Genomic DNA, 19126 nt, shown 5'->3' with positions numbered 1-19126 from the left:
CGGGGAGGGTTTTCCCTGGAAGACCAGGTTTGTTTAGTACCTAATAGTGTGTGCAAGCAGCAGTGTTATTTTGGTCTTATGTATATTACCAAACAAATAGACCTTTTATCCTATTGGTTTTGTTGTAAAAAAACCAATGCTCCATTGTTTGGTACATTTATTAGTGTAAGCCATTTCTTTTCTGATAATAAAGAAACACGCTAAGTTTTTATAATGTGTAAAAACATTCTTGTCCTTTGATGAACGCCGCCAACGTATCCGGGATATATTTTTAACCTGAAGTGTTCTCTACGTATCTATCGTTTCCGGTAATATGAATAGATTCACCATAAGAGATATCCGCCAGAGTTAAAAGTAGATTTTTTAAAGTTAATACTCTATTCTAGATGATTCTTCTTCTGCTTCTTCTCGATTCTAGATGAAAAAAGAGCAACTGTATCTTTTCTTTTTTGTTTTAGACCGAAGACAAGAACCCCCTTCAACAAGATAGATCAGTCACTCATTGGCTGTTAACACCAGCCCCAGGAAGTACAAGGAGGAAGTGTATTCCATCGAAACTACTCAAGATGAAGGAAGAAACGTAACAGATGGCGCTAAAGTGATGGATCACCAATATATTTACTCGGAAATGGCTTGTGTTTTTCCGGGTCCCTTCTCTTTCGATCAGATTATAATAAACAAGTGTTGTCAGGATAAGTGAACTATCTCGTACATATGTACGTTGACGATGTTAATTGAAATGATAATGAGCTAGCCAAGATGATTAGCTTCGTATCACTACAAAGTTTAGAAAAAAAAATCTGAACAAACGGAAAATTGAATTTTCTTAAGTGGCACTTCCGATCAGCTGACTAAAAAGAAAAAAGAAAGAAAATTGCGTCTAATATTTGTTTCTCATTAATATATTATACAGGTGGCAAGCCAATACAATATAACGATAATGATGACGCTTAAAAGGAAATATACTAACTTCGTCTCTCCTACACTATTACGTCGAATTTCCTGTAATAAGTGTTTTCCCTCTGCTAGCACAATTAATTAGTAAAAAAAAAAAAAAACACTTTTTCGAACTAGAGTATTCTCTGTAAAAACCCCAAAATCAGGACGAAAATCATATCTTCCCCATTAGTTAGTACAGGTAAAAAAGAGGTGATAAATAATTGCAAGGAAACAAGTGCTACAATCTACTGTAAATGAAACGACAAGAAAAAAAAAAAAAAATTAAAGTAATTGCAAGCAATCAACAAAGAAAACAAAGTAAGTTAAAAGATTTCCAAATTTGCAAGACCTTTATCTTGATGGGTCCATATCTGGAGGATCTCACAGCCTCTCGACGATGCTGTTTTGTAGCAGAAGGGGGTACAAATACAAGAAAAAAGAACGAGGGGGGGGGGATTAGCATGAAAAATACCATCATAACACTTGCTGGCACCATCAGCTTGCTTCGCTAATGAACAGCAATGAAGATTGCTTGTAATTAGAGCGGGAGCAAAAAAAAAAGTTAAGGGTGCTTAAGATTCTTCCCCCACCCCAAACACTTTCAATTAAGACCCCTAGCTTTAAATTACAGTGGTATTCTTTTTTTTTCCTTTAAATTTTTAATCTCCTGCTCGTTGTTTTACTTGCAAGAGATTATTGGCATTACTTTTTGGCAGGAAAGATTCAAAAGGTTTAAACGTTGCCAAAGCTTCAGCAGTATTACTCAAGAAGTATCATTCATGAAAATCAGTTTGCGCGTTTAGGCGCTACGTTGTTTACAAAAAAGGTAACAAGAAGAAGTAGAAGATTTTTTAAAAATATAGTTTTTGCTCATTTTTGGCAACGTATTCCTCGAAACCTATTAGATCCTGGGTTGTTACAAAAAAAAAATTAAAGATATAAAGGAGGATTTGCCCTATATTTTAAAGAAAATTTGGGCATTTTATCTTTTACAGAAAAAGAGAAAAAAATTATCAAAGTTGGGTGTTTTTCAACGTTACGCTTTTTTAGAAATAGAAATAGAATTAGAAAAGAAATTTATTATTCTGGGACAATTGTCCCCCTAAGAATAAAAACAGGTACAATTAGAGGCCTTAATAGTTTGGCCTGGGATTAAACAGAAAATAAATAAATAAATAAGTATTTACAAAAAGTGAAAATAAAAATAACAGCAGAAATTAAGGAAATAAATTAAAACAATTAGAATTTCGGAGGAAGCTGAATAGAAAGGAGATAACTGAGATGGATAGGGTAGGAGCATGGCGGACAGATGATGGCAAGGAGTTCCAGAGAGAGGTAGCACGATCAGGAAGGATTTGTCAAAGGATGAGGTACGGTGAGAGGGAATATAGAGATCAGATGAGCGAGATCTAGTGTTACGGGAATGGATGGATGATTTAAACTTAAGGAGTTGAAAAATGTAGGAAGGCAGTGAGTGCCTTTTTCGTGCAGTTTTTGAAGTTTAACCTTTATACAACTGTCCTACCGGAACAGTTTTAATTAACGTCACTTCCTGTTAACCCCTCCACTCCAATAAAATAAGGTACTGTAAAGCAAGCTGGTTTTCTTTGACAAAAAAGAAAAAAAAGAACAAGTTTTGACAGGTCCCTGAGTTTGAAAACAAAATTGATTTTTATCTTATACTCCCTCTTCAAGGTGGTGGTAAGGGAGTAAAAAATTTGAAAGATTTGGGAGAAATCTTGAGAAAAGAAGTAAGAGAGATTAGAGAAAGTGTTTCTCTTTCTTGTTTACATGCATATCTTCTTCTAAAACAACTTACGACAACCACAGCTGTTGTTGTTGAACTAATTAAATCAAAATATAAGTGTCCACTTTTATGGGCAGACAGAATGTCCACCAAATTGAATTTAAATTGATCAAAGGAGATCAAGTGGTTTAGGAGGTGATCAAGAACGAGAGACAGAGAGATATTGCTTGTTGGGCGCCAGTTGACTGATTGAGGTTGAAAGTCTTCTCCTTTAGAAGAAGTAAATAAATAGTAAATAAAGATAAATGATCAAAGGTTGGCTTGGGCGGTGTTGGAAGGTTGTGAGGAGAAACTGTGGAAGGATGATAGCAGAGAGAGAGAGAGAGAGAGAGAGAGAAATGAAGGGAGGGGAAGAGAGAATTGAGAGAAATCAAGGTAGTAAGGGGTTATAGAGTGGAGGAGAAGGGGAGAGATTAAAAGGGCTGCGCTGCCGAGGTGTTACGATATGGGCGGCGGCAACAGGTGTTTGCTTTTTAGTCCAGTATATACACTCCGGGAAGTGGTTAGAGTATACTCTGGAAGGCCTGCCTGGAGGCGGCTGCCTATTTGTTGGCAGTCCTTCAATTAGTCAAGCCCAAGCCTGTGTACAAGAATATACACACACAGACAGACACACAGAGAATAACAACAACAGGTGTACACTAGTTCCAGCTCTTTAAATTACCAACCTCCTAACAGCTCTAGCTACCTGGGTCTTCACAAATCTGATACCATTGGCTAACATTTAACACCCGACACGCTATTGAGCTAAATCTCTTCATTCATTCAAATCTAGTTCACTCCTTAGACCAGCTTTTTTTTTTTCTTAAGATTTTTTTATTTCTTTAAGGGACAAAAGCATGATAAAAGAACTCAGTGATACCCAGATACCTTAACCAAAGAAGGCAATAATACGGAGCCTCTTGAAGGTCCATTAGGAGACACTTCCCCTTGTAAGGTTACCGGGTGTTTACTAACACCATCAGACAGGTTGTCCAGAGGCCGTTACCTCTCCCTTCACTGTTACCCCACACTACAGGAAATTAAGAAATTAAAAAAAAAAATGCCACATCTTTTTTTGGGGACACCCTGTGTAGATTATCTCAACGTTTCGAGAATCACTTAAGGCTTCGAAAAAAAGTCATGCGAGTGACCACACGTGTTTTTTAAAATTACAGATTCTTGGAAGTCCCAATTATCAAATAAAAATCATAATTGCCGAACTCAACTTCCGATGTCATTGCTGTTATTTTTTTTTACAACCAGATCCTCTAAACAAAAGAGGCAGCATCTCGGTTACCATTGAAAATTAAAAAAAAAAATGAATTAAATTTGTCCCTCAAGAATGGTTGAGATAAAGGTATGACTTTTTTTTCAGGCGGGGCTTAACGTCCAACTACCCAAATTAGGTGTCGTGGACGGAGGCGACTAGCAAACATACTTTACTATAAATTCCTCATATTAACCATTAAATAGAATGCAAGGACTAGACTAGTACCGCAATACATCTTAGCTTTGCGGGTCTAGCATCTAACCGCCGAACATACTTTACTATGAATTCCTCATATTAACACATTAAATAAAATGTAAGGCATAGACTAGTACCGCAATACATCTTAGCTTTGCGGGTCGAGCCTATAACTGCCTAACATACTTTACTGTAAATTTCTCATATTAACTATTAAATAAAATCCAAGGTCTAAGACGGAAATCAATGACTTGTTTTTTTAATTAACAGATTAAGACTTGGTACCAGGAAGAATGTTTTCGACAGCAAAATTCAAGTGAACATACTCAACGCAACAAAAAAATTTTATAATTAAGATGCCATCTAAATAATTACCCTTTTCCGTAATTGTATGTGGCAGTTAGATAAGGCTCTGGAAGAGGTGGGAGAGGATATATGGAATCGACTTTTCCTGTTTCACATCTTACAGAGAGGCGGCAAGGTAAGCTAGGTTACCTCTCTCTCTGTTTTCCCCAGCCACCACCACGTGACGTCTAATTTTCAGGGAAGAGAATGAGGGGGCCGGTTCAGTTTACAGGAAGACGGCACAAGACAGGGAGGATATTGTTTTTACCCATTACACCGACATAAGTTACTCCCATAGGAAATGATATATACGAGCAATATTAGATAAGGGCGATGGGTTATGTACAGGAAGTACCGAAGGGTAATTTTCATATCGCCCGCCGGGATGTCTACTACTAACCTCCTCTACCCGCCTCCGCCGTCACCGCCACAACTCCACTGCACACTCCTCCACTCTACTGGTCCCGCGGTTTTATACTCCAGCAACCTAACCCCCCCTCCTCATGTCCCCTTTACTAAATACGTACCTACATCGTAGTAAACACATGAGGGATTTAATTAAAGGTAAGGTTTGTTCTTTTGGTTGGCCGGAAAAGCCCTGGCAAACTGGGGTACACCGGGGAAACTCATAAAAACAATGTTCTCTCTTGTTTTTATAGCAATATAAGGAGTATTAGAGGATTTATGGCACAATTTTTTTGTTTTTCTTGTAGGGGAACTGGAAGCAGTCAGGAAACGGAAGTTTATATGTTGATTTACAAATTAAGCAAAAGTCGACATTTTTATCAGCTCAATATTCAATTTTACATCTTTATTTCACCAAAAAATGATTAAGTTATAGTAATATGTTATGATACGGAATACTCATTCGACTCCCAGATTATCTTAATGCGATAATCAACTTACAATTTAGCTGATTTTTTCTATTGGAGGATGGGTAAAGCGCACTGTGACTAGTTCTAGAATGAAGTGCTGTCAACTGGCTATACGACTATTATTACCTCTTCTCTCACATGACTCCAAAATGACTGTGGACCAACAAACTGCTCCTCTACAAAGTAGTCATTAGGCGCCGATGTTACTCGTACGCCTACTCCGCCTGGAGCCTGGACTTGTAGTAGCAACATCAAGAAACTCCAGGGACAACGCAAAACAAATTTCTTAGACTCGCAACAGACTCTACGACGCACTAGAATTGACTCACTCCACAGAGACTGTATCCATTATCCCCTGGTACACTCCTATATCCAAAATCGTGTGCTCAAACTCCTTTCCATCCTAGACTGTCATTCTAATCCATTCTGACGCGACATAGCCTCCTACAGATCCTTCTATTCCCTACAGATACTCGTACTCCTCTAACTCCCTACACTAGCTGCAGGTTTTCCCTCTCCTTTTTTCCCTGCATTCCAATCCTCCTCACCAAACTTTTCTCTTACTTCACTAGATTAGAAGGTTGAAATGTATTATACATTTATACTTCTATATTTATCTTGTGTATATATTTATTATAATAAATATTTATTCTATTCTATTCTGAAGTGCAACCTTATTGGTGCCAATTGAGAGTGTATACGATTGGTAGCCTTTTCATTGGCCATTGTAGATAGAAACAAACACATAAAGATTTGGTTAGTCGTAAGTTACAAGAACCTATGATAAGAGACAATCCTATGAGTGGTCGAAATGTTGAACATTATTGGGCCAATACAACTCGTACTTTGACGCTGGCCGCTAAATGTTCTGGAATCCCTAAATATTTAATGAATTGTGACCATTTTTAACTAGCTAAAATTGTGCTTCCTGTGTGAACAAATCCATTTCTGTGGTAATTAAGTATCAACTAGGGCGAGCAAGAAAATATTAGTGTAGATATGACCAGATGGAAACTTCGTAACATATCCTATAGGCATGCGAAGGCTACGATGATGGACATCGAAGTAAACAAAAAAGTAAAGTAATCGCCTACTTTTTCAGGCGGGGCTTAACGTCCTGCTACCAATTAGGTGTCGTGGACGGAGGCGACTAGCAAACATACTTTACTGTAAATTTCTTTTATTAAAAAATAAATAAAATCCAAGGCCTAAGACCGGAAATCGAACCCAGTACCACAATACATATTAGCTTTGCAGGTCTCATGGACAACGAAGTTTCAACTTCCCTTTATATTGGAACTAAGAGTAGGAAACTAAGAGGGATTTTAAAATTTTGGACAAAGTATTTGCATGGAAAGAGAACGGGAGGGAGATTAGTGAAGAAGTTTGAAGAAGAACAAAAATGTTCGGGTTGTTTTTGTGGAAATCTCGGAACAAAATCAGCAACATCCCAAATAGTACTAAGTCTTTTCGTGTAAGCACACAGACCTAAGCTCGAAAAATGATAAAAGTTGTTCCAGGAAAAATCTGCAAGAGAAAATAATTTTCCCAGTAACCAGTAAAAGAAGGGAAAAGTGGCGACAGATAGCGTTTCTAGGAAGATTAACTGTTCTGTTCATGTCTACCAAGATAAGGAGACCTTGGGGTTTTTGTTACACTTGGAACATGAGGAAGTTATCATCATGCAGAGTGGTAGCTCTTCTCTGTTGGAACATACACAACTAGGAGTAGTTGTACAAGTAGAAATGGGAAGGGATGTTTGCAACAATGCTCATCTTAACCCTTTTTTACAACCAATCAGGGAGCCATAAAGAGCCAAACAGCAGCCACCGCCGGCTCGGTGGGTCGGTCGGCTGGGTTTTAGTGTATGTTAGGGTTGTGAGAGTGTATGTGTGAGTGGGTTTACAGCAAACCCAAGTTTTGAAGATAAGAGACCCAGGCAATTGATACAGTACATTTGCGCTGATTACTCTCCTTCTTCTTGGATGGAGCATGTCCAACCCTCTCCGCTTCAGAACGCTACTGTTGCTATTATGGTCTTTACAATCTTACTGGTTCACAGATTACCACACATTTTGTTTCCTCAGCGTCATAAACTTCTTGTCCCCTCTTATACTTGGTAGTATCTCCCGTCTATCTAATCTTGTATTTATACCCACTGTAATGTTATTTTAATGTTTTGTTTATTTTTCTTTCGAGTAAAAACACAAAGTGGATAGAAATGCAAAAGCTGAAAAGTAGCTGATGATAACTAGGGAATGTAGAATTTGTAGCTACAAAAAACTTGGTTTAAAGTCGCCGTTACTTTACTAGAAGAATGGTAAAACTTAAGTCACATGAAAAATCTAAATGAGCACGACTTATTGTTCTCCCTTATGAGGAGGCTAGAAAGTAGATCTAAGCACTCTTTGAAAAGGGTAAAATAAACTATTAATCAATGTTAAGAAAGGGTTGGCACATTAACGTTGAGATGTAAGGGGCCATGAGAGAAGAATCATCCTCAGGCGACGTACATGAAGAAAAGGGGTGCACTGGTGGTAAATAGTGCAAGTTTAAGAGGGTATAGGGTGAGTACAGAAAGAAAAGGGGTTAACTGTGAAATGAATGTTGGGAGACCTACCTCTCTTTCCAGTTTTTTAGGAAGGAGGATCCCTCTATAGTACAGTAAGGAGGGGGGGTGTCCTGCAGGGATCCTGGAAGAGGAAGAAGTAAAAAAAAAAAAGGGAAGGGGTAGAAGAATCTGCCAGCAGCAGAACGTGCGGTTTTAGGGAAAACAGCAGGAGGAGTTTGGAGAAGCACAAGTTTCTAATTCTCCAAAACCATTCCTTCAGGACCTCATGGCTGCGCTAAAACGAACCTCCCTCTTGACGTCTGTCACTCTTTACCGCACAGTTGGTAATTTGCCGCCTCCAAAACTCTCCCTTCTACCTTTCACTTCTTGCTTTCTACTAAAATGTCTGCTGCTTCCTTAGCACTCCACACACACACGACGACATAAATACAAACTATACGCAAAGCCTCACTTTTGCTGTGTTGACGAAGTTAAAACCCGTTTGGAGTTTTTAGCATTTCATAACTTGTCGGGTTGTTGGTAGATTATTCCAACAGAGAACTATATCCATATATTTAAGGAATACACAACCTCAAAAAACTTTTTCTACCTTTTGAAAGAGTGAACGTCCTTTCCCCACCCATTTCTAAGTTAGTAATTCCCCAGGGACCTTTCCCAGCGGTATGCCAATGCCAACTTCAAATAAACTATATACCCATGCATATCTCAAAAGAGTCTGCCTAAAACCCCGTATATTCTGATCCCATTTCTCCTCTAAATATCAGACCTTCTTATGATGTAATTACATTCAAAAAAGGCACACACACATTCACATGAAAAAACTAACTCAAAGAGAATCTCCATGTGTGTTGGGTTTAAACGAAACTCAAGTCCCACCCAGTCATAATATCATTATGATAATGAAGAAAACTTAAGCGCACTTTTCACTTTATATAATTATGCAAATTTTTAAATTCTACCACAGAAAAACATATTTAGAGCACATACATTAATGTGTAGTAATTGCAAATATTTATTTTTCGTTAAACTTCACGTTACAAAACTACTAGGTTATCTACCTTATTATGAAATGAAACGAACTAAATAATAAGGGATTTAATCAATTTTAGATAAATAGCGATGTATTTTTCTTTGTTAAAAATAAGGAATCATTTCAATCACATTAAGTTGCAAAAAAACTGTGAAATTAAGCTCCCACAAGTATTCAATATTAACTTACTTTAAGCAATCACTTTAATAATTCAGAAAATAAACTTATTTATAACTTAAGATGGAAAAACCATCCGTTGAAATTACGAAAAGATTTTTGAATTCAGAATTTTGGATTAAATCACCAAGCTTTAGAAGTTTACAAACTATGAAACAAATTAAAAATTGCTAAGACATACTTATTTTAAATAGAAATTCATGGTACTTACAAAATTATTTCCATCATTGGCAATATTAAACAATCTTGCTGTTGATTAGTTGCAACTATTGAATCAATAAGTTTTAAGTAAGTTATCTATTAGTTTCTTTGTAGTTGATTTAATTTTAGTACTACTTTCTTATAACATTTTCTTCTGAACTGCATTAAGGTTAAACAGAACACACCATATTGGAATTCAGCTCAGTATGCAAGGTTATACAGTGTTGCCTAAAATTTTTTACATTATTTAAAACGTGTTATATTGCATTAATTATTAGTGAACAAAGATTTAATAATTGAAATTTAAATTTTCTTTACTAAATTTAGTCAAGAAATGAGAATTATTCAGCGATTGCAGTAGAAGTTTTAATAAATTTAAATGGAGGAAGGGACTGAAAATTATCGTATACAACATTCTAAGCTTTGCAATACATAATACATTACCTTAGAATGGTTATCAGCTGATCTTTCTCAAAAGATAAGTAGATTTTTTTTTAAGTAGCCAATTAAATGTATTTTCGAATTTCTTTTTTTAACATCGCATACTTATTGCACTGATATAGGTCTGATAGTTTTAATTAATACATTTGTATAGAAATGTTTTCTATTAGGGATAGTTCTGCGAAGCCCTTTTGAGGGCTAAGTGTAGCCCTACCATTAAATGTGTACGAAATATAATTTTAAAGATGATTTCTGAATAAAAGTTGCTTTTAACGGATTGAATTTTTTCAATTTTGGTCACCTGATTGTACTTAAATAGATTTACAATTTTTTTTTGGATTGCTCCGCAGATAGATTTTGGGGTAAGCTGCGGAGACTGAGGGAAAATGCGTGAGTTAAAATTTCGAGAGTAATTGTAATGAAAGTGAGTCGTGAGTTACTGTTTCTCCTTTAAAGGGACAAGAGAAACCGTGGTTATGGTTAAGAGCAAGGAAAAATAACGTCGTAACACTTAGATCTGACTTACGACATAAATTTCCTTTTAATCTGGACCGCCGCCCCTTTGCACAGCATAGTCTGGCTTAAGTTTAAAATCAGAACTCTGTAGGAATATTAAACAGGATGTGGAAGTGAGAAACATACAGACACACGGACAAGTGGCTGACAGAAGGTCGAAGGGTTGATTTTTCTATATTTGATAATTAATATTATGTAGGGGGAAGGGATTGTTCATTTCAACGGCATCTGTACTGGGAGAGGGAGAGAGAGAGAGACGTAATTAATTATGAAGACAGTGAAGAGGGATGACAGGCAGCTAAGATGCAGAAGAAGGGACCAGACTAGGAATGTGTGCGTTACAACATGGCCGGTAGCTGTCCGTTAAAAGCATGAACGCTCTTCCGTGCGTACATTTAACAATTAACAACTTGAAACACAACACTGTGCATCCACTTCTAGGGAGAAGGACACCCTTAAAACAAGTACAACTTAAGTTTGTGTGTGTTCGCATACGTGTACAAAATCACATACTTACGTGCATACAAACTACTAAGTAATGCTATTTATAAACCATGCTGTTCTTTAGAGCATTACGATTTCATAGTTCACTGCTAACGGGTGACAATTATGTCTCTGTAATACTACTAAAACGGAAATATTACTAGTGTTATTCTGAAAGAATGAACTAATTTTAAAAATTGTGGGTAAGTAAATCGATGCCCATTACAGTGCTCAGATTAGGTGGCCACGATTGAAGCGAGCTTGAATTTCTCTTGGAAGCCTGCATAGTTACCGGGTATTGGAGGGGATTCGTATACCCTCTCCCCTTAATGTAAGTGCTTCCTCTAAATGGCACCAGGCGAAATCCCATGAAACCTCCTCCAGCCCAAGATATCTGATCAATTTCAGAATCTTAAAGAGCTCCAGAGAGAATATTTATACTTCTCCAGAACCAGTGTAACTTCCCAGGTCCTTGCTTGGATAATGGAATCGCATTCAGCCAGGAAGATGTATTGGAGTTGCCATCATCTCCTCACAAAATCGGTAGGTCACGTTCCAAGACCCAGCATCATCATCAGCAGTTAACCTGGTAACTTTTAGGGATGGTTCCTACAGAAAAAAAGAAGTTCTCCAAGGAGATACTAGGAAAAACTAGGACCCAAGAAAAAGGTGATCGATTCCCTAGTTTTCCAGACACCCTCACCTTGCAAAGTTCTCTTCATATATTCTAGAATTAACAGACATGTAGTAATACTAAGAAAGGTACATGAATACATCCAACCTGTGTGAATTGAAGTTTACGGATATCCCAGGTATCAAGTAGGCACAGATTAAGATAAGTTTCTGGCACTAAACCACCTCACCCCTAAATCGCATCAGTGAAAGGACATCTTGCAAAACAAACTCTCTGGGGGGGGAGGAAATGACTTCAGGATCAACAGTTCTGGGAAAAGTTCTTTTTTGATAACGGCATGTCGATTAACATTTAATATTTTCTTGTCACCATGAACACCAGCGCTGCTTATTTATGCTTCACATATAAAGACACCTGGTATTTAAATAGTAATATTAAACTTAAATATTGAAAATCTCAGCCGATGTAAAACTCCTTCATAGGGTAATAAGAGAAATTTAGAAGGCTGCAAGTAAAGATAATATTCAGATAATCTTAATTGCTAAGTTTTCCTTGACAAATCAGGTTATGAATTAAAAAAGATAAATTATATTAAATGTTAAGGTTTTCTGATAGTAAAAGTAGATAATAAAACTATTCTGATTTAGGTGATAAGTTACTGGTAAAATCTGATTAGGTAGCTTTAATACTGTAATGTACTTAACTAGTAGGTAAGTTAAATAAAGTCAGTGAAAATTGACGAATGAAGTACGTACTTCAGGGATAGCGTTAGGGAGAGAAGAGTGAAAGAGAGATAGAACGACGATCCATCCAGTTAAGGCAGGAAAAGGGAACAGCAAAACGAAAGGGGTTCTATGATGCACAAATGACTAATTATAAAAGAGATTGAATTCAAATTCCTGGGTTTGAAGAAACCAAGAGGAAGGAAGGAAGGAGTTCTTGGTGTTGGTGAAAGAATGACAGCCACTAACACATACACCAAGTGGAATGAAGATTGGAGAAAGAGTTAAAAGTTTCCCTCCACAAAAGTGGATAGGGTTTGATGGTAGGGGCCTAGAGGTTGGTGGAGGGTGGGCCACACATTTAAATGAACCCTTAATCCATCAAAAAAGGGAGGGTCTACTGAGACGACATTTCTCGCTTTTCCGGATACTTCATCTACTGACACCATCAGTGAATGAGTGTGGCAGCTACATACATATATATATATATATATATATATATATATATATATAGAGAGAGAGAGAGAGAGAGAGAGCTTTCCATTCCTTGATTTACCCGCAAATTGGAAATACAGCGCGCCGCTGGAGAATGTTCCGTCACAAAAGACTTGTTAGAACGCAATCCTCAACTTCCTTTTAGGATCAAAGACAATAAGACTTCATCGTGGTCTTCTATCTCATTGATTAATTTTCCAATTTTGCTTTTTACTTAGTTCTTTGTAATTATCTGGAAATAAAATCCTTAAAACTGCTTCGTTTAAACGAAGTAGGCAATATTAATTTTCTGACAATGTTGCATATACAGTTCTATCAAACGAGTAAAACATTCAAGTCATTCAGCGTAATAACATTGCTGTTAACAATTTACTGCAGTACAGGTCGCCCGAGTAGTCGATACCGGCTGTAAGGAACACTGTTCAAAGCTTGGAGATCGATGGAAAAATTTCATTAAAAAAATCTAAGTACTACATAAGTTTTGGATAAATACTTACGAGGTGTGGCTATTAAATAACGGAGACTATTGCTGTAAAACATTTTATTTTAAATTTATACATATTAAGTTATTATCACCTTCAATATACACCCCTCCTCTATCCCTACAACGCTCCATGCGAATTTACCATTGTTCGAAACAGTGCTGTAAGTCTTTTTCTGCGAGCTCCTGCATGACGCGTGCCGCTTTTTCTTTCACAACTTCAGTGGACTGAAATTGAGTTCCTTTTAATGCAGATTTGACTTTGGGGAACAGATGAAAGTCACATGGGGCCAGATCAGGCGAATAAGGCGGATGGCCTAGAAACTGGTAAATTGTACTTGGCTAGAAACGTCTTCTTGACAAGACAATGCTGTGTAAGCCGGCGCCGGTTGTATTGATGGAGAGAACCCTCGTGGCATGTTCTTCCACAAATCGGGTCGTTTTTTTTCCTTACTCTTTCACGGGAGTTGAGCAAGCATCTCACGGTAGTGATGTTGATTAATTATAATCGATATTTTCATCCGTTTTTGGACGTGGAAGGGCGTCTCGGGCGGTCAACATCTCCGACGTCTTCTCGGCCATCTTGGAAACGCTTAGAACCACTCAAAAACTTGAGCACTTGATCACCATAAACTTCTTTTAATAAAAGATAAGTTTCAGTAGCGGTTCCACCAAGTTCATGTGAAATTTCATGACAATTCTTTGCTCTACTACATGATGTGTAGTATCATGTTTTCGGCAAAACGAAACTAACACCTCTTACACAAACGATTCGGTTCCGGTCAGACAGATTTCTCTACAAACACGTGAGACGCTGCAATAGAAAAAGAAAGCTTTACGCTGCTGCACAGCTGTCGGTCGTTAGGATTTGGCGCGTGCATATAGGCGTTACTCTTTCTTCATTCTATATTTAGTAAAGTTCTTTGTTTGGAAAACGTGGCTAGAAAAAGCAGATAGCAGATTAAGCGTGACTTGCGTAGATGTATTGTTGTTAAATGTATCTACATAGATTGCGAACCAGTTTCATTGATAGATCGGAAACGTACAGGGACGTTAATTTATAGAGCACAGAGTACACAGATGTTATTATAAAAATTAAATTCACAACACAATTCCCTTCTATGAATCAAGAAAACCGGAAGTTATGAAATTATTTATGAGCATTGTTGATTAACAAATTGTTGAACTATAAATAAAATAAAAATAATAATGGCCATTGTTAAATAAAAATTATGTTACGATTAAATTGATGAGTTCAAATGATTTAGAAAAACAGAATTGGTGCTGTGAGGCAAGCATTAGTGGCAAAGAGAAGGGGGAGGTGGAAGGTCGAAAGCAATCAGAACGAGAAACTGATTGGCTGGCCCAGGGAGTGTAAGTGAGTGAAGACTATTTGTCAGCCGTTAGTCAGTTAATTTTTCGTCGTCGTCCTATGGAAGTTGTGCCATAGAAAGGGAGTTGGAAGACTTTTAGTTACGAGTGAGAGAGAAATTGAAGGACTGTCCTTGACAAGTTGCAGAGGGTAGACTGTGTACGGGCGGTTGGAGGTGGTAGTCTACGACGACGCAATATCCAAACAATTCCAAACAAACCAGCGAACAGGAAGACAAGGACCAAACCGAAGAGAGGTGATGATGAGTCTCTTTTTCTTCCTAGTTTTGTGGGTCCATCTCTGTCTCTTTTCCGGTTTTATAATTGTAATTCAGCAAACATTCACTCCTATACCCCCACCCTCTCTACCAAGAATAGGAGAAAGCTGTAAAGAAACAATTTTTATCTTTTTCCCCAGTAATTTCATCCTATTGTTTTATATTCAGTATCCTTCCAGAGGCATCAGCATCCCTCCCCTTTCTGACAAAGTGACTGACGCATCTCTTTCTTATGACCAAGAAGAAGTAGAAGAAAAAAAGATACAAATTAGTCCGGTAGAGGGCGGACAGATTGTAAAAAAGAGAAGAGATGAATGAAATACTAATTCCATTCGTCGTGGTTTTGCTTCTTCTCCCGCCGGCGGGAGAGATTGCCTCCCTCATCATCAGGTCCTTTTAATTCCCGCTTCACCATCCCTGTAAGAGAGCTCGAAAGAATATATACTTATATATTTTTTTACTTGAATCTTCCCCCACTTTTTTTTTTGGTTGCGGTCTTTGATTTCATCAACAAGGTATCCTCTTTGATCTTGTGGAGTACCATTTTAATATATGTACTTTTTAGTTAGTGAAACCGTTCTTCTACCGACAGTATCCTTCGTAAGAGAAACGTCTTGAAAACAAGAACAATTCCTGGTTGCAATTGTTGTACTAAAAACAACTCGTATTAATAGTAAACAATAAGACCGTACATTTCGCAAAAAATAACGGAATTTAAAGTAAAAGGCATTATTCTCCAGGAAAGTCCTCTTGAATCTTACGAGTAAATTTTGTAAAAGTTCTAGATTTTCTAGTTTTGAAATCACTTTACGAAGTACAAAAATAAAATCGAAGGAGAGAAAATCTCGAACTGTTCTTGATATTTTTTTTTTCTTACAGAAAATCGTTAGAACCATAAAAAAAAAAAAAAAATCGTAAACATTGAAAAATCGATTCAGTAAAGCGGTTTTTTCTTTAATCGACTGATTTTGGTTTGTGAAAAACATCCTCTGTTAACATTTAATTCCACCTGGTATAATTCGTTTTTTCAGTTAAGGTGGGATACATACAGAAAATGATAGAAGAAACACACACCACCCAGAGAGTAAAGTAATTGCCTATTTTTTCAGGCGGGCTTTATTACATCCAACTATCAAATTAGGTGTCGTGGACGAAGGCGACTAGCAAACATACTCGTACTTTAATGTAAATTCCTCATATTAACACATTAAAATAAAATACAAGGCTAGTACCGCAATACATCGTAGCTTTGCGGGTCTAGCCCTAGCCTGTAACCGCCCTAACATACTTTACTATAAATTTCTCATATTAACCATTAAATAAAATCTCCTTAACAAAAACTTACAGTTTTAAAAGTTAAGTATAAGGGTTGATTAAACGCCAAAAGGTACACAAATCAGCAGTTCCCAACATTTCATTAATACTTCATTGATATAATTTAAGTAATTTTACTGCATTAACTTTTCCTTCACATTTTTTAGAATTTATTAGATGTCACAGACCCTTATGCTGGCCATTTTCGTCTACAAAATATTTACTCAAGTAGCACACCATTTAACTTAGATTGACTGTAATATCTATTTATCTATAATAATCAAACTATTAATCACAGGTGAAAAAGAAAACGTTATAAAAAATATTAAAAAAATAAGAGGCTAAAAAATTCATAAACTTTTTTTACATCAATGATTTTATGCATTTATTTTTATTTTTAAATAAAAATCATTGGTTTAAGTTCATTCTTTGATTAAAGTAATTGTTATTTTATGTTGTAGTCAAACGTTTGTAATAATAAGTAATAAATAATCTGGCTTTATCGCAAATAATATAGTTTTCTTCAATTACATTCTCAATCTAGGTGTTCTTCCCACAATGTTATATATATGTAATATAAAATAAAGAAAATAAAGATATGCATATTTTTAGGACAGCTAATTATTCCAGTATTTTACCATAAGTAAAATTAGGGGGACTAAATTAAATTACAATTGAGAAATGAGTAAATATTGTTGAATAATCTACTTGTTATTAAATGTATGTTATTTGTGCTCACGAATATTTCGGTAAGACGAATTTAAGACTGAAATATTGTTTTGAATCCTCCGTGATTGAAATTTAAAAAGTGGCCGACTCTAACTTTGTTTTTTTCTACTTTAACATGCATGTATATGTGACTACTCAGAATAATTCATCACTCATTTTATCATAATTATAATAAAAAAATATTATGAATGAACTGGCCAGCATAAGGGTCTGTGACATCTAATAAATTCTAAAAAATGTGAAGGAAAAGTTAATGCAGTAAAATTACTTAAATTATATCAATGAAGTATTAATGAAATGTTGGGAACTGCTGATTTGTGTACCTTTTGGCGTTTAATCAACCCTTATACTTAACTTTTAAAACTGTAAGTTTTTGTTAAGGAGATTTTTGTACCTTTTGGATAGATTTTCCTTTTTGTCTATTTGCAAAGTTACGTCTGCTTTACAGATTTTTTAAAATTTGGAATAAGCTATTCTATCATTATAACCTGATAAGGTGTTAAATCGGAACCGTAACTACCACTGGAGAGATCTTTTTAAAGAATGATTATAGTTGCGGTCCCCAAACCATCCTCAATAACCATTTTTTTGAGAAAGCGTTTTGAATAAAATAGGAAGGTATTTGTACGTAAATAGCAAAATTAAACTGCGATTTCAGTACTTCCTTTTAAGAGGAGCAAGAAAAATAAACTGCGATTACAGTACTTCTCCCTAAAAGGCAAAGATTTTGAATCGAACGACAATTCATTGATGTAAATCGGTTCACTCATTGATAATTTTAACGATTGCAGTACTTCCTCTTAGTAGGTGTAAGAGCATGATAGCACTTCACAGCCACATAGAGGAGCTTTAATCACTTCTTCGTGCTAAATTTTATCAAAATCGGACTAAGCTTTGTAGAAATATTGGTAATAATAGTTTTAGAAAGGGCCTTATTTGGGTGGGGCGAACTCCCCTCCTTATGAGGCATAGCGTCGAGACTTTTAAAGTACAAATCTGTACAAAATTTCGATTCGAATGACACTTCATTCATGAAAATCGGTTCACGTGTCGATAATTTGAAACGATTGCTATACTTCCCCTTAACAAGTGTAAGAGCAGATCGTCGCTTTATTGTTAGGTAGGGGAGCCCTAACCCTATCATCCTACCAAATTTTATCAAAATCGGGCCAAGATTTACAGAGTAATTAGTAATAATAATTTTGGAGGGGGCCTTACATAAAGGGGGCTAACTCCTCTCCCATTCGATGTACAGGGCCGAGACCCCCAAAAGGCACATCTACATAAAATTCCGAATCGAACGACACCTCATTCATGAAAATCGGTTTGCGCGTTTAGGCGCTACGTTGTTTACAAAAAAGGTAACAACAACAAGAAGAAGAAGAAGAACAACAAGAACAAGAACAACAACAATTTTTGAAAAAGCCGTTTTTGCTCATTTTCAGCAACTTTTTTCTCGAAACCTATTAGATCTGGGTGGTTGCAAAAAAATTACAGTTATAAAGGATGGTTTGGAGTTAGATTTAAAGAAAATTTGGGAATTTTATCTTTTATAGAAAAAGAGAAAAAAATTGTCAAAGTTGGGTGTTTTTCAACGTTACACTTTTTCGTGCAGTTTTTGATGGTCAACCCTTATACAACTGTCCTACCGGACAGTTTTAATGCAAGGCCTAGACTAGTACCGCAATACATCGTAGCTTTGCGGGTCTAGCCTATAACCGCTCGGCTACCGTGGCGCCTACGTAGAGCAGAAAATAAGTTTTATTAATGTCCTGAGACATAAAGTAAATACATAAATGACAAGCTCCTATTACCGTTAGGCACGGAGGAGCGTATCAAGAGTTATACGAGGAGCTGGAGGCGGACCCTATCTTGGGCCTGCCTTCAGATTTTATGACTCCCAAATATAACTTCGACAAGCCTTTCAAAGTCTGTATCGGAGACCGGGAGGCTTGGAGACGTGGACCCCCAGTTATGGGAGACTCGATGTGGTACACGGATGGCTCCAAGATGGGAGAGGGTGTAGGGGCAGGAGTGTACGGGGTGAAGCCGAAATGTAGCTTTTCGGTTAGCCTAGGAAAGCTAGCTACAGTTTTTCAAGCTGAGCTAGCTGCAATTAGGTTCTGCACTACCGAGATTATAGGGCGAGGAATTATTAATTCCAAGGTCGTAATTTTCTCGGATAGTCAGGCTGCTCTACGGGCAATTAGTTCCTACCAGGTCAACTCAAGGCTGGTCTGGGACTGTCTGGGTGCCCTGAAGGAAATTA

The 19126-nt window shown here is 36.8% G+C and overlaps 1 protein-coding gene across 15 annotated transcripts in view; it reads right to left on the bottom strand.

Moving 5' to 3' along the window:
* LOC141453431 (uncharacterized) overlaps nt 1-19126 on the bottom strand; it is a 330813-nt gene that overhangs the window by 85382 nt on the left and 226305 nt on the right. For 2 of the 15 annotated variants that reach the window (XM_074126663.1, XM_074126664.1), the window contains exon 1: nt 9404-9555. The exons of 12 other annotated variants lie outside the window; for them this stretch is intronic. The gene's annotated coding sequence lies outside the window, so the exon portion shown is untranslated. Of the gene's footprint in view, nt 1-9403; nt 9557-19126 lie in introns of those variants that run through there. One more of the 15 variants, XM_074126656.1, reaches the window with a different exon arrangement.

Source organism: Rhodnius prolixus, unplaced genomic scaffold (genome assembly GCF_049639745.1).
Source record: "Rhodnius prolixus isolate KJV_2025 unplaced genomic scaffold, Rpr scaffold_3, whole genome shotgun sequence".
Lineage (NCBI taxonomy): Eukaryota > Metazoa > Arthropoda > Insecta > Hemiptera > Reduviidae > Rhodnius > Rhodnius prolixus.
This window is presented reverse-complemented; position numbering and strand designations above follow the sequence as displayed.